The 16,505-nt window shown below is 38.1% G+C and overlaps 1 long non-coding RNA gene across 2 annotated transcripts in view; it reads right to left on the bottom strand.

The window, feature by feature from the left end:
* The window catches only part of LOC118257401 (uncharacterized), a 20,224-nt gene extending 5,938 nt beyond the window's left edge, over positions 1-14,286 (bottom strand). Inside the window, exons 1-2 of one of the 2 annotated variants that reach the window (XR_007707851.1) lie at positions 14,164-14,286; positions 6,992-7,115 (exon numbers count right to left, since the gene is read on the bottom strand). This is a non-coding gene — a long non-coding RNA (uncharacterized LOC118257401). Of the gene's footprint in view, positions 1-6,991; positions 7,116-9,462; positions 9,566-14,163 lie in introns of those variants that run through there. The other variant, XR_004781548.2, reaches the window with a different exon arrangement.
* Between the last annotated feature and the right edge of the window lie 2,219 nt (positions 14,287-16,505).

The raw sequence follows: 16,505 nt of genomic DNA, 5'->3' as shown, positions 1-16,505 counted from the left end.
AAATAATCTTTCTCTACTTCTGCGAAAATGATGATCAATTTTGATCTTAACGATTTTTTTTAATTATTTTTTTAAATGAAGTAAATGAAACAGTGCAAAAAATGTTACTAATATATAAATGTGATGTATATAGTTGCATGAGGGGGTATGCGTTTTACATATTTCAGGAGCTGGATTTTTCCTGCAGACATGCACTCCACTTCTTGATGATACTGAGTAAATTCCTGAGACCATGCATGCAGAAAAGGAGAAAAAGAGTGAGGAAGAAATGACACCAAAATGTAGACCTGCAGCAACTCATGTTAGAGGACTTCCAGAGAAAGTACTGAAGTAGCTTTTGCAGAGACATTTTATTAATAGTTCTCTCTTTTGTTGTGTGAATACAGAATACATGATACTGAAGCCCTGGTTTTGGCTGAGGCGCATAGCTAGTGTTACAGTAGACATATAATATAATGAACATATTCTGTAGACATCTACTTTATAACAAGAACAGAACTGCATCCTTTGCATGTAGGTCTTGCAGGTCAAGAAATCAGGAGATCAAAAATAAATAAATGAATAAATAATATATTGGCCAGAATGTCTTTGCTTCCTGAAAAGATTTATATATCTTTATTTCACATTTGCACCTTCGCATGTGACAATGAGGTCCAGGAAGAGAGTTCTGTTTCCTTGAGATCTTAATAACAGAGAAATTGGTTAAAGGAAAGCAAAATAAAGTTCAATATAAAAGTCCTCTGATCTACAGGGATCAAAATCTTTTCTCTGTCTCTATTTCCTGTCTTTTGTGTGCAAGTGTTTCATTTTCTATTCCAAATGAGTGAAGGCAGGAATTTTGAGAAAAACAACTTCTATTTATTACTTTAATTTGGAACCAATTTTTGTAAGGTACTGGTGAAAAAAAAGGGAAGATATAAAAGTCCATAAAAAGTTATAGACTCTCAGATTTCCTAGTGAAAGAAAATGAGTCTCTTTTTTATACCCGTTATTCCTTTAGATTGAGTAATGCATCCGACCTAGCCTGTGCTTCCTTGTTTCCATCCTTGTTGACGAGACACATGAACAGCATTTATTTTCTGGCTGCCCTCTTCTTCTCTCCTCTCCGTCTCTTCTCAAGTACTTGGATGCATATTTCATCTTCATGCATCTCCTTGCATGATGAAGCATCTGCTGGTGGTGCTGAAGCTACTGGCAGTGCCTGTGTTTGCCCCAGAGCACATTACAGATGGTAGTGTCATTGCAGATAATGATAGCCTAATATACTCGTGGTAGCAACAGGGGACAGCTTTTATTCAGTTTTCAGTGGCAGATCCACTGCAGAATGGGGCGAAGAGGGGAAAACTCAAAATAAGCAGACCTGGCAATTTAGGTAATGGCCACTGGGTGGGGCAAAAGTGCACATCATTAAAAAAAAAAATAACGCACCTGATGATTTGTCAGAAACAACATAACAGGGGAATCAGAAGCACGACTCTTTAGGGTGGCCAGGAGATTCTCAAATATGTGAAAATTCATTTTCTACATATGAAATAATTCTTCATTACTTTTATTACTTCCACAACAATTACAACAGATTACATCCCACATTGGAGTATTTCAAGGCACTTTGTCTCTCAGGATATGAATGTGAGTAAATCACACCCTATAATCTTCCATCATTCTCGGTGCTTTTTCCAGAGGGGATTTATACTTACACATAAAATAAGCACTTAAAAGCCAACTGAAAAATGGTTAAGGACCTTTCCTCCAGAGACTGTAAGCATCTAAAGTACATGATTTTGCATTTGTGCAGCATAGTCTACAAAGAAAAGCCTGACCAGACCATTATATTAAGTAGAAATTTAACTTTATCACTATTTTTATTGAATTATTTTTATTTTAACAGATTACATCTGTCCTATTTCTCAATGTAATAGCTTGAGATCCTAAAAGAAAATGTATGTTTTTAATGATTAACATGATTTTAGTGCAATTCAGCATTTTGTCATCTTAAAGTTAGCAAAAACAGTAAGAGCATGGGCTTCAGGTTATCCCTCATCCATGTTCAGCCAATGTATCAGAAACATAGGAGTGAAGATAGTAGCTGAGCAAAAAATCTCCCTGTGCATGACCTTAATTTCTTGTAGATCATCTTACCCATACTCAGATCTGAAGTCTGTTTTCAGCACTAATATGACTATTCTGCATGAGGTTCTTGAAAAGACTTATTTCCAAAGAAGTACTTTTCTTTTGGTGTTTTTCAGTGTGAAGGAGAATTATTAGCCTGAATTCAGCAAGTCCTTAAGAAAGAAGCCATGGTGAAGAAGGGAAGAGGTAATTTTGACATTTTAATAATATCTCCCAGACTCATCCCTGAAGTGTTATCAGAAAATAAATAAATAAAAGAATCCCCACTGTGTTTCTAATGTAATTTCTGTTTTCTAAATTAGTCAACGGAGTTAATCCACATGCAGTTGTCCAAGCAGTGAATTAGAGTATTGTCCTTTCTCTTCAGAGAAGTTCTTAAAAATACACACACACACACATACACACACGCACACACATAAATATTTTTTCCTCATTATCTACTTCCTGGCTACACCCACCTCTAAGTCTAAGTCTCCATATTTATGAACTCTGTAACTATTTTCACATATATAATAAGGTCAGTGAACAGGACAGCCTATACAATACAGTAACATTTTCTAGAGGGAGAAAACACCTCTGTATCTTATTTTCAGCAAAAATACTAATGCAAGGTGATAAAAGCCATTATATTTCCTCAGCCATTTAACTCCATGGCACCATTTTTTCAAAACTAGTTCTTTTTTTAACAGACATCTTGATTAGATCTACTTCCTATGACTAAAGTAACCATCTGCCAACATTGCCAGTCCTTCTGCTCCTAGAGAGGACTATTTCATCTAACTCTTTTTAGAGGAACTGACCACCTGGACATATTTTCTACTTGCCGTGTTTGGCCTACAAAATGAGGGGCTGATTTCAGTCTGTTTCCTGCTAGTGAGGCATAACAATCAGCAAAAATCATTAGAACAGATGTTGCTATCTGTTAGTGACTTTAAAAGAGGAGACGCTGGAGAGCTGAACTACTTTGCAGAAGTTTCCAGATGTCAAATGGTCTAATGCACATCACTTTTCTTAATGGTCCTAGCCTGTGGATAAATGAAATTCATTTTTCACTGTTTCCAGCTTTGCATTTTTCAAAATATTAAGAACTAAAATAAAGAAAAGCAAACACAGTCACAGATAACAGTGAACTTATCCACAGAGCTTTGACTGCAAGGAGTATTTCAAAAGGAGTGCCTTTTAATTGTCCTGCTGTGACAGTAATAAAAAAAGAAATTGGAAAAAAAATAATATCAATAATATACGTAGTTTTACAAGAAGGGGAATGACTCAAATATAGAGACACTACCCTAGGCTCTCCAAGAAAGTGTATAATAAAGTATATTATTATATTATGTATGTGATATTGGATATAGAACTCACAACTTCTGTCCTGTAATGACAAGATCATCTTCCCACTCCAACAAATTCAGTCTTGCACTGCAAAGCTAAGCTAATAGTGCTTCTTAATAAATGCCATTACTGATAATACTTATTACTTAAAAGATTACACACTGTTGTAGCACAACTGCCAGTCAAACTGTATCTACTTATACCAGGGCTGAATCTGCTTTGTAAAGCATTATAAACTCTGAAGTACTTCATACATGTAGGTAACTATGATCCTATGAATGAAGATACTGAAACATAAGTTTGGGACGTTGGGTAACTTTCTCTTCTATCACTTGTACACTAAAAAGCTGTCTTTCAAATTTATTCAGTTTTGGGGCCCAGTGTTGGCTTGAGCATACTATAACTAGGTTTTCCAAGATATCTTCTTCCAAACATTAGTAGTCTGTAGGTTGCTCATCTTCAAAAAAATTAGTCATGATCCCAGTCTAAAATAGCTAAGACCTTCCCTACCTACACAGTGAGTGCAGTGAAGATTTCCATTTAGATTTATATCTCCTAACTTACCACCCTTGGCTTAGACCATTGAAAAACTCTGCTTTGTAGCTCCTTTTTCATAATTGTGTTGGGAATTAAATGTTGCAATACATTCAACCTGGATTTGATATTCAATAAACTATTGTCAATAGCAACTTGAAATATTCATTTAAGGCCCAAAGTAAATTTAATAAAAATTGCATATGAGTTAATTAACATAAAACAGCCAAATGCAAAATGAATTAAATAAACTAAAATAAAGTTCATGTTTTAATCAGCAAAGCCTTGTTGCTTACCAGCTCCTTCAGGCTTAATGTTCAGCTTAGTTTCTGGATCACACTCTTTCAAATTGCTCCACAGAGACATAAATCTGACTGTAGCTACTGCATACTCTTGTGAGAGTGAGTACGTGTATATTTCTGAGTGGGAATGTAAAATATAGTGTGCTAGTATATTGCATATGAATTAATCTTTTCTGTAGTAGGAAAAAATACATTGTAATATTTTTCTCTTACAGAACACTGTCAAAAGTCTTCAATTTTCTTTTGTTTGGGGTGGCACCACTGAAATTCAAGATTGGTAGACTCAATGAGTCTGTATAAAAACAGAATAAGGTCATTGACTTCACTGGAGTTTTTCAGAATAGATGTCAACAGGTTTGAAATCCAGAATAGTCCAAAATTTCCTCCATTGGAGTACCTTCACTGCTATATTTTTATTTTCTGAGACTAAACAAACATTCTTTTCATAATCTCTTAATTCATCATTTCACGACACACAAATTTGAAAATTATGTCCAAATTTATATCTAAAACCAGTCAACTAGATAAATTATCCAGATTATGCCACATGCATTAACCTGCTCTGACTGATCTGCTGTGCTTCATCATGCATTCCTCTGATGACCTTGATCACAATGAGTAAAAATGCAACTTGAGATGTCTATTTTTTTCCTTCAGTTTCTTGCTCAAGTTAAGAAAAAAATTGACCACCACATGCTCAGTGCAACACAGAGGCCATCCTGAAGCTTCAGTAGAGAAACACAATATAGTTAGGAATGTTGTTGATTGACAAGATAGAGAAACTAAGTGATCAGTACATTAGCTGGCCACTTCTTGGATCTAAAGTGAGTAGGCTGAACTCCCAGCAGATGTCCACTGCACCCCCATTACTCTGCCCTGGCTGTTGTGTCCCTGTCTGGGAAGACAGAGAGAGAAATGTTTTCCAACACTATTTGCAGCACAGGGTCCATCTATGGTCCATGTATCAGACAGGTATTTTTGGTGGTGGTGGCTGGCTCTTTTTTTTTTTTTTTTTGGGGGGGGGGAGGGTATACTCAAAGGTATGCCTGAGCATTCCAGACAAATGCAGGGGAAAAAAAAATCTGCTAAGGACTGATGATGTAAATTGTCTGAGTTTTCCTTTCTACTTTTCCCTATCTGTACAATCATAATGGTACTAGCCTGTACCACAAAGATTGTGAAATTTAATAGAAGGGTTAGGAAGAGCTTTTTGAGCCTCAGGTGGAAAGTTTCACACAAGCGCAAAGTGTCTTTTTATTTTCTGAAGGTTATAAAAGAATCTGCAGCTCAGAACAACCTTGTGAAAAGCAATTCTCAGAGGCAAAATAGGTCACATGATTCTATCTAAGCGAAGCAGGTAGCTGCTGTTGTGGAAGTTGTGTAATTCATGAACAACTAATTGAATTCTAGAAACTTTTATGTGGCAGCAATCACTGAATGAAAAAACGCTAATATTCAAAACGAGTATCTGTTTTTGTTTGTTTTGTTGTCTGTTTCTAAGCAGTACAGATTTCAAGCATTTTGATTGGTGATTGCTGTTAAAGAAGGTCCCGCCTGTTAAGTGCATACTATATTTTGCAAGAAACATTTGTGAAGAAAAGTCCAGTAATTCTTTCACTATTTATTTGACTTAAAGAGTCACTACATGGAAATTTCTGGAGTTAATCACATATTGAATGGAAAATATTTTTAAGACAACCTATCTGACAGCTGGAAAACAAGAAACCCTCATGTACATGTTTTATTTTAAGCTAAGTTACTAAAATACAAGCTTTTGATAACTCACATTTAAAATTGGAAATGCTTTCTCAGGAACCAACAACTCTGCATTAACATCCCACCGTTAGACCCACCCTGTAAATCAGGATATGGAGGAAAGCACTCAGGCTTCTTTAGATATGATTTCCACTACTTTTTCTTTGAAGAAACTTTCCAAAAGAAAGAGGCCTAATGGACTCCCAAACCAGTTTAAAGACATCACAAGTCACAAGAACATCACAAACTGTGAAAATAACTGTTGAAATGAAACTATGAAATAAGTATTGGCAAGGGCTTTCCTTGTGTTGTACCCAAGGCTGTAATTTCACTTGTTCCAATGGAATCTTCTTTGGAGACACAGAGGCAAATAATACTCTTCCTAAGATAATATTTCTTGGAAAATTTTTGTTGCCTGACCACTGATATTTCCCATAAGCAAGGATGATCCTGATTAAGACATCCAAGAAAGTATGGTAAGAGATTTATATCTGTTTCAAAGCAGATCACATGAACTGAAACAGAGTAAGGATATCAGCCCTAGAGCTATAACTTCTGCAGTCTCTCCATCAGGTTCAGGTACAGCACATGCTGTTGCAAAAAAGAGTCACAGTGAGATTGTCAGTAAAATGCCCCCAAATCAAATCAAAACTAGAGGTCAAAACGAAAGTGGAGGAAAAAATCAGTTCCTGAGCAATCTCCAAAGAACTGCAAGGCCAGGTTAAGTGCAGTTTATGCAATTCTTTCTAAAGAGGCGATTCAATACATTTATAGAGCTGCAATCCTGATGCTCAGGCTCAAGCAAATGAAAGCTGAGTGGAGAATACATTTTCTTCATATCAATCTTAGCTGTTGTGCCACATACAACTAACCCTGTAGATGGCTTGCATTACAAGTTCTATCAGTCATTGGATCTTTCAGTTGCTGTGTTTCCTTACCTGGGATCTGTGCCCAGCAGCATATTTTGTGTTCTGATTGTTCATCAGTTGTAAGGAGAACCGTTCAGAGTGAAGCAGAGAATCTCTCCAGACAAGGAAGAGAGGCTTATGTGCCAAAATATAACTAAAAATAAAACATTCAATATCTAAGTTAATATGCCTTACAATTAAAAATAGCATAGTTTTTAAGAACTTGCTTATTTGTAGAGTTGTTTCTACATACAACTTACATACAATTCAAAACATTTTGAGAAACTACATATACAGACTACAGAATCCACTTTACTGTATAAAATGTATTTCAATTTAATCTTTTAACACTCATATTAATAGAGCTTGTGTTAATTCATCATTTACAGTCATTCTAAATAGTAAGGTTTTATTGATTTGACTTATAATGTCCCAGCAGATCAGTTTCATGCACTTTTTCCTCAAAACCAAGCAAATTGACTTGAAAAGTGAATTTACATTTTAGTTTCTGATCATGTCTCAGAACTACTGCTCAATATTAGATGAACCAAAAAACAAATTGAATTTGTCATATTCTTGCAGTTCTTGTTTTCAGAGCATATTTACTTTTTAGGATTTGATAGTAACATCCATCAATATATCTCCCAGATACACAGAATTGACTTTGAGAACTAAAGGTAGAATGATCAAAGTGTGAAGAATTGACACCTTCACAACACTGACAATCTTACAGTATTGGGATTCTTGTTGTCAGCTTGCTCATCTGAGCATGGATGGCTTTGCTAGGGACAGAGGTTTAAGTTTAGCAAATCAACCTAGCTTACCACATACTTAAAATTAGTTTCCATAATGATCATCACTGACTTTGATTTCATGTGCATGCTGTAAATTTTACTTTTTTTTCCCCATTCGATAAGGCTGTGAGGTATAGCATCTTGCTGATTTACACTGATTATTTCTTAATTACCATAGAAATTTATATATAATAAATAACGAAACATACCCTCATATTTTTTTTCTCTCTCTCTGTTTTTCTTCTTGTAAAAACAGATTTCTGTTGACTATTTGTATTCTGCTTTAAGATATTCTTTTTATTTCCAAAATTCATTGCTTTGAATTTTTACTCATGATTTCTTCATTTCACATTACAGGAAAATAGATGAGTGAATTGAATTGCTTTTTATAGATTTCAGAGTCTAATGACTACAATTTTCAAAAGTATAGAGGGCATTTGATATCCAGTTCAGTTCCTTCATGTCTCTAGGAAAGTAGTAACCTCACCAGACACCAGTTTTGTAGGCCGATTCTTCTTTTCATTTGAGAAGAAATGTTCTTTTAAAATGCATTTTCTTTTGAAAGGTCTTGTAGGAAGCAGTGGTGGAATGACCTTTGCCATAATCTCAGTAATTAGAGATCAGGCCTGGGACAAAGTGACCCTATGTATTCATGATACTTCTGAAGAAGAAATTTAGTTTGTGTGCTATTTGGGAACTTTTCTGTGTTAACATTGTTGTATTTACTGAATGTAAAATATCTTATACTAGAAAAAGTTCTGTTTAGGTTCTTCAAGATGATTTTTCTACTGGCAGAAAATAAGCACTGAATTAAAAAACAAAAACAAAAACAAAACAAAAAAAAACTTCCTCTGATTCATGCAAAGAAATCTTAATCTCTGTCCACATAAAAGGATGCTAATAAATATCTCTTCTAAAGTCTAAACTATGGCTTATTCCTGTCTGGTTTTGATAAGTTTCTCCTGCTACCTTATGATGTACTCTCCACTTAAGTTCTGTACCAAAGGATAAGAACTGCTTTTAGGAAACAAACAAACAAACAAACAAAAAAGTCTGTTTGGAAGTCTGTTTGGAACAAATAATTGGTCTAACTGTCTAACTGGACCAAGTAATTTTGGGTGTAAATCTATAGCAGAGTTCTTCTGAAGAAATTGTGTGAGTGTTCTTAGTGTTTCTGATTGTAAGTTGAGATAACCTGTATATACCCCAGGTATCCTACAAACACAAAAACTTTATCAAAAGTATCATGTTACATCAGAGTATCTGATACATTAAATAACATTATATACCTCATTATACCACTGTAGCTATTTGTGAGAACTGTCTATGAAAGTGGAATTTATCTATTTAAATCTCTGAGTTTAAACAATATTCAAATACATTTTAATGTTCTAAGCAAGGGCGTAACATAGACTGGAGGTTTCCAAGTCAGGTAGGTAGTTAAAACACCTTTATAACTGTCTCCTAATGGAAAAGCATCACAGTTATACTTGAAGCCTAGCCAAACTGAGAACAGTGTTTATTCTGAACTGGAAGTATCAAAAGTAGTGTAAAATTGCACTTCAAATATTTTATGAAGTATGTGTTATCAGTATGGCTTAGTCTCAAATTATCCCACAGGTTGTGTTCCCTCCCCACCCCCTTATTTATTCTTAACTTAAATAGCATCCAAAGAAGTACCAGAAAATGTATGGAGGGAGAACATACTGCATTAAAATGAAGATATTAATGAAAGCCTCTGGTCTGGAAGGGAGCTTGTTCTTCTTCTTCATGATATGGTACCTAGTGGCATTTCTTCAGGCTTAAGTAGCCTGAAAGAGTCAGGGAATATTACTTTATGGAACACTTTATCTTGGAGAGACATCTGTATCCTGAATCTTCACTTTATGGCTAATACAATTTTCCTTGTCTTCAGTGAGAGTTTTATCTAAATAAATAGTGAAGGACCTATAGATATATATATACACACATAGATGCATCGACATACATATATAAATATGGAATAGGCAAATTTCAAAATAGGATAAATGAAAAAGAATAAGAAGAATAACAGTAAAAAATGAGTGTCAGGTTTTAGAAATGGTGAAAGTACCGTTTTAACTGCCAAGTACATTTAAATTTAAACGTAAAGTGTTTCTATTTCAAAAAGAAAGCTGATGACATTAAATTCTGTGTTATAAGGAATTTTTAGCATTGATTTTTCTTGTCTGTTACTTTTTCTAAGTTAAAATTGTTAAGGGTGATTCATATAGGAAAATTAGTGTTAATATATGCTCTTTGGAACAAGTACTTCATGTTTATAAAGTGCTTTGAGGAAGCACTGTACATAGGAGGAGATATATTGCACAACTCCTCTGGTTATTTCCCATTCACACATTATAACATTATATAATTTCTAACTGCTCAGTAATTGATACAGCATTCCTTTCTGGACAAAAGCTGAGTGAAAGAGCTCATCATTGGGTTGGTTCTAGTAAGGTAAAAAGGTGACACAACATATACTTAGACATGTTCCTGCAAAGTTATTACTAGTTCTGTGACTGCATTATTCAATTATTATGTAGGATTTGCAGTACTCATTCAGATCTGTATTGGGCTCATGTGGCAAGGTTTTGTTAGAGGGGAGGCTGCAGAGGTGGCTTCTGTGAGAAGGTTCCAGAAACTGCCCCAAGTTAGTTATGAGACAGTCCCAGCTAGCTCCAAAAGGGATCCACCACTGTCCAGAGGCAAACCAATTAGTGACACAGGTTGTGCCTTTGTTACAGAAGATTTGAGAAAGGAAAAAACTGCTGTGCAGCTAGGAAAGAGGAGTGAGAAAATGATAAGAGAACCAGCTCTGCGGTGAGTGCAGAAGGAGGGCAGGAGGTGCTCCAGGCACCAGAGCAGAAGTTCCCCTGCGGCCTGTGGAGAGGCCCCTGGTGGAGCAGGCTGTCCCCCTGCAGCCCATGGGTCCCACATGGAGCAGATCTCCATGCTGCAGCCCGTGGAGGAGCCCCCAGTGGAGCAGGTGGATGTGGCCTGGAGGAGGCTGCGGCCCATGGAGAGGAGCCCACGCAGGTTTGGGGGCAGCTGCTGCCCATGGGAGACCTGTGCTGGAGCAGTCCTCCCCTGAAGAACTGCACCCCTTGGTATGGGCCTGTAGCTTCATGAAGAGCTGCAGTTTGTGGGAAACCTGTTATTTTAAAACCTGTCCTGATCATTTCAGGAAGGATGGCATCCTATGGGAGAGACCCCACGTTGGAGCTGGGGAAGGTCGTTAACATGAAGGAATGGCGTAGAAGAAGTGTTATGGACTGACCGAAGTCCCCATTCCCCTGCACCACTCAAGGGAAGGGTGTCGAAGAGGGTGGATGGGATGATGTGAGGAGAAGGGGGAGGGGAGGAGGAAAGGGAGGATGGGGAAGGCATTTTCAGTTTTCTTTTAGTTTGTCATTGCTCTAATCTTCTAATGATAGACAATAAATGATATTAATCTCCCTGCTCTGAGTCTATTTTGCCTGTGATGGTAAGTGGTTCTTCAAGTCTTGAGCCCTTTTTCATTGTGTTTTCTCCCGTAGTTGCTTTAAGGTGGGGGAGTGAGAGGGCAGTGCTGGTGGAGTTTAGCTAGACAACAATGTGAAATCAGCACAAGATCCATAGTCTATCCTGAGCAGAGCCCCCTCTCTGAGAGAGTGTTTGGGATCGGATTCTTTAAAGACCTGGAGCCCTTTCCCCGGTCACTCCATATCATATAGTCTGCCCTGAGTTTTGAAATTTTTTTGGTTGCAAGCAATGATTCATTGGAACCCCAAGCACAAAATATTTCAATACGTTTCAATATACAAATATCTAATTCTTGCTATTTCCTTTGGGAAGAAAAAAAAAAGTTTTTGGCTGTACACAGACTGAACCAGTGGGCTACCATAGCTCTCATAATTATAATCATCGCGAGGGATACTCAAGGAATAATGGTGTGCACAAACTCCAACTCTTATCTGATTTTCATTCCCTAAAAGCATCTTTACCTCCATCATATCATTTTCAGTCAACTAAATTGGATCCATGTTCTGATTTTATTTCTCTGAGGTATTATTGTACTGCCTGGAGATGAAAGTGCAGTGTAAATTTCTGTATATGCTAATCCTCTCATTTATAATCTTTTCCTTATTCTGGGTTTAAAACTAAGTCAAGATCAAAAACCTTCATAATCGTTCAGTTCGTGTTTGGTTCAGATTATTTTGTTGATAAATCTTACTGTCCAGAGAGTAAAAGGATACTGCACAAGTGGGAAAGAGTGAAGCTCCTTTACCGTGAAAACATGACTGGAATTTATACTAAAGCCTGAATTACATTTTTAATTTATTGGCGTTTCAGTCCATATTCATTGTACCTCCTATGAGCCTCTATTCGATTTAAACAAGAGAAGAGAGTAGATGGCTTTTTGCAATAGAAGACTTTTTACTTTGTAGAGAAGTAAGTTGCTCACCATAGGCTCCTAATTTCAATAGGAAAAGAATAACTGCAGTTGGTAGCCTCAAGGGTCTGACAGAGTAAGACTTGTGAACTAAACTGAGATAATGAGTTCTCACAGGGCTATGCTGTATAGTCACCATAGTGTTATGAGTATCACCTGTCCTATCAGCATGGCCATATGCAAATGGATGCCAGAGGTTCTCGTTACTGGGTAATCATAACTGAAGGGAGATCTATGAACGTCCATGAATGGATAGAATGAGCACAGTTTGACCTGAAGGGTTCCCGTGGATCCATTGCGGACTAAATATCTGAACTGCTGTCCAGTCTTCTTGAAGGTCCTTGATTGCCCTGAGATTGCCAGCCAACTAAATGTAGGCATGTAATATAAGCACTAAATTAACCAGGTGATCAACCTGTGTGCTAACTACAGACAACAAAAACCATGGCCTCTATAGAGAATGAAGCCACTTCAGAGCTGAATACTCCCTTTCAGTTTCCATCAGCTTGTTTCAGGTAGAAGAAGAAAGACCATGTGGATCTTTTCGTTTCTTTATAAATTCTTTCCTCCAGGTAAATACTCAAGAACAACTATAACACACTGTATCCTTCAGACTAACTAGCACATCTCTGTGGTATACGCAGTCCTAGTGTAATACAAAAAAGGAAAGATTTGAAATTGTTTTTGTTTTTCCTTTGATTTGTAAGGATAGTAGAGAATAATGAGTGTGGTTTGGTGCAGATAAGGCTAGCTCTGGCACTGCTGTGGAAAGAAACTCACTTCTAGGTTGTGAGCAGGAATACATTCTTACTCCGTTTTCTGTCTCCTACTTAGTTTTTAATCCATAACATGACTGTGCATCATCCCCTCTCATCACTTAATATCCTCAAAAGAAGGAATTTTTCAAGACTCTTGAAATTCTAAATCAGTTATGTTGTCTGCTTCTTTATGTATTTTGTTAATTATCCCAAGTAGTAATAGCCCTTTAATAATGTAAAACTCTCTGTAATAATAAGCTTAGTAGTTTTTTTTTTCCTTTTCATGTTGTAGTCATCAGAGATTCTTATGAACCCTGAGTGAGTGATACCAATTAAAACCATAGACATTCAGAAGATCAGACTTAGTTACGTAGTGGTCTTTCCTGTTCGTATCAGTACTGAAATTGCCTGGAATATAATACATGTGATATGGATAACGCATCGACTAAAATATGTCATAACAATAGCCATCCATTAATTCCCTGTAACAGTGAGGGTTTCTTTTCTCTAGTAGCTTCTCTGCTTAAATTATAAGGGTTAGAGTATTTGGGTTTCAGCCTATGGTCTGCTGAGGCCTAATTATGTAAGACCAGATATCACCAAATAATTTAGATATCATCAAATAATATTGTACACCTGAATATTAATATTTGAACCATCAAAATGAACTGATGTTATTATTATTTATTTCAATATGATTTTCTACCCAGAAGGGGGTGGCACAAGCTTTTGCACACTCAATTGTGGCATGTTTTTTTGTTTGCTAGTAGAATCCCAGATGAGAACTTGTTTCCTTCAAAGCATTAATCAAGTCCCTTTCTGTTCCCTCGTGCCTATCTTATTAAAGTGCATATCACCTTGGAGTGACAACTGGCAAATACCCGTACCCTTCCTGCCTGTCTCCTCAGCAGTATTTGACACTGTCAGTCATACATTGCTGTTTACATGCTGTACAAATCTGGCAAGTGTAGACAGAAGCATGCAAGTGACTGATCTTTTCTGTCAGATTAATCCCAGAAGTCCCCATTTCTATCTCCAGAACTTACCATTGAAGAACTTAGTAAGATTCAATTCCTTCCTCTTTCTCATTCAACATCTATACTTGCGGAAATTAGGACTGCAAAGGCTTGGAAAAAGACCAACAAGAAGAACATATAACCCACCAATAGAATGAGATTAAAAAAAAAGATAATATACCAGCAGATGTGCCCAAAGACTCTTTATGTTGAGGTTCCCCAGGTTATGTGGTTTCTGAAGGAAATTTACAGTGAAGATTTCCTTATTGCTTACTCTTGCTCTCTGATCCCCGTTATTTGTTCCACCCAATTGTGCTGATACAGACTTCTGCTTAAAAGTTGATCCTGGAATGTTGTGGTTTAGCCCGGCTGGCAGCCAAACACCACACAGCCGTTTGCTCACCCTCCCCCCTCCCTCTCCGGGATGGGGGAGAGAAACGGGAAAGTGAAGTCTGTGAGTTGAGATAAAAACAGTTTATTAAGACAGGGAAAATAATAACAATAATAATAATAATAATAATAATAGTATTAATAGTAATAATGTGTACGAAATAAGTGATGCACAATGCAATTGCTCACCACCCGTTGACCGATGCCCAGCCTATCCCCGAGCAGCTGGCCCCCCCTCCACCCCGGCTAGCCACCCCTATATATTGTTCAGCATGACATCAGATGGTATGGAATACCCCTTTGGCCAGTTTGGGTCAGCTGTCCTGGGTCTGTCCCCTCCCAGCTCCTGCTGCATCCCTAGCCTGCTCGCTAGCAGGACAGAGCGAGAAGCTGAAAAGTCCTTGGCTTGGTGTAAGCACTGCTCTACAACAATTAAAACATCAGCATGTTATCAGCGCTCTTCTCATTCTAATCCAAAACATAGCACCCTGCCAGCTACTAGGAGGAAGATTAACTCTGTCCTACCTGAAACCAGGACAGATATCCACCCCTTATTCCATACCATTTATGTCATGCTCAGGTTACACTCTTTCCAATACCTTCTAATTAATCACCATTTTCATCTATGATATGTAGCAACCATGGTAGTGATGACATACAGTGTTATATGATAATTAACATACTACAATTCAACTCATGGGCTATTCTCACCCAGTATTAGGTCCCCTTGAGGTACACACCGAACCTCCCCATTCTTTTGCATTACCCACCAAGTGCATCGAGGTCCCTGGGCAAAAGCAATCCCATGAATGGGCTTGCCTTTTCCTGAGGCAGGAGTAGCCCAGACTGTCTTACCCAGCATGTTTCTTATGTGCACTACAGGAACTTTATCCCCTTCTACAGTGCGTAACAGGTTTGATTGGGCAGGTCCAGCTCGGTTGGCAGATCCTCTAGTATTGACTAACCAGGTGGCCTTTGCCAAATGTGTTTCCCAATTTTTGAATGTCCCAGCACCCATCGCTTTCAGTGTAGTCTTTAACATTCCATTGTATCGTTCAACTTTCCCGGAGGCTGGTGCATGATAGGGGATGTGGTACACCCACTCAATACCATGTTCTTTGGCCCAAGTGTCTATAAGGTTGTTTCGGAAATGAGTCCCATTGTCTGGCTCAATTCTTTCTGGGGTGCCATGTCGCCATAGGACTTGCTTTTCAAGGCCCAGGATAGTGTTCCGGGCGGTGGCATGGGGCACAGGATATGTTTCCAGCCATCCGGTGGTTGCTTCCACCATTGTAAGTACGTGGCGTTTGCCGTTGCGGGTTTGGGGGAGTGTGATGTAATCAATCTGCCAGGCCTCTCCATATTTGTATTTCAGCCATCGTCCTCCATACCAAAGAGGCTTTGACCGTTTGGCTTGCTTAATTGCAGCACATGTTTCACAATCATGAATAACCTGTGCTATAGTGTCCATGGTCAGGTCCACCCCTCGGTCATGAGCCCATCTGTATGTTGCATCTCTACCTTGATGGCCTGAGGTGTCATGGGCCCATCGGGCTATAAATAATTCACCTTTATGTTGCCAGTCCAGGTCCACCTGAGCCACTTCAATCTTAGCAGCCTTATCCACCTGCTGGTTGTTTTGATGTTCTTCAGTAGCTCGATTCTTGGGCACATGAGCATCTACATGGCGTACCTTTACAACCAGGTTCTCTACCCGGGCAGCAATATCTTGCCACAATGCAGCAGCCCAGATGGGTTTGCCCCGGCGTTCCCAGTTGTTCTGCTTCCATTGCTGTAACCACCCCCACACGGCATTTGCTACCATCCATGAATCAGTGTAGAGATAGAGAACTGGCCACTTTTCTCGTTCAGCAATATCTAAGGCCAGCTGAATGGCTTTCACTTCTGCAAACTGACTCGATTCACCTTCTCCCTCAGCAGCTTCTGCAACTCGTCGTGTAGGACTCCATACGGCAGCTTTCCATCTCCGATGCTTTCCCACAATACGACAGGACCCATCAGTGAACAGGGCGTATTTCTTCTCATTTTCTGGTAGCTTGTTGTACAGTGGGGCTTCTTCAGCACGGACCACCTCCTCCTCTGATGATATCCCAAAGTACTTGCCTTCTGGCC

The sequence above is a fragment of the Cygnus atratus genome, chromosome 2, assembly GCF_013377495.2.
Source record: "Cygnus atratus isolate AKBS03 ecotype Queensland, Australia chromosome 2, CAtr_DNAZoo_HiC_assembly, whole genome shotgun sequence".
Classification (NCBI taxonomy): Eukaryota; Metazoa; Chordata; class Aves; order Anseriformes; family Anatidae; genus Cygnus; species Cygnus atratus.
The sequence above is the reverse complement of the archived record's forward strand: the minus strand, read 5'-3'. Positions and strand labels throughout refer to the sequence as shown.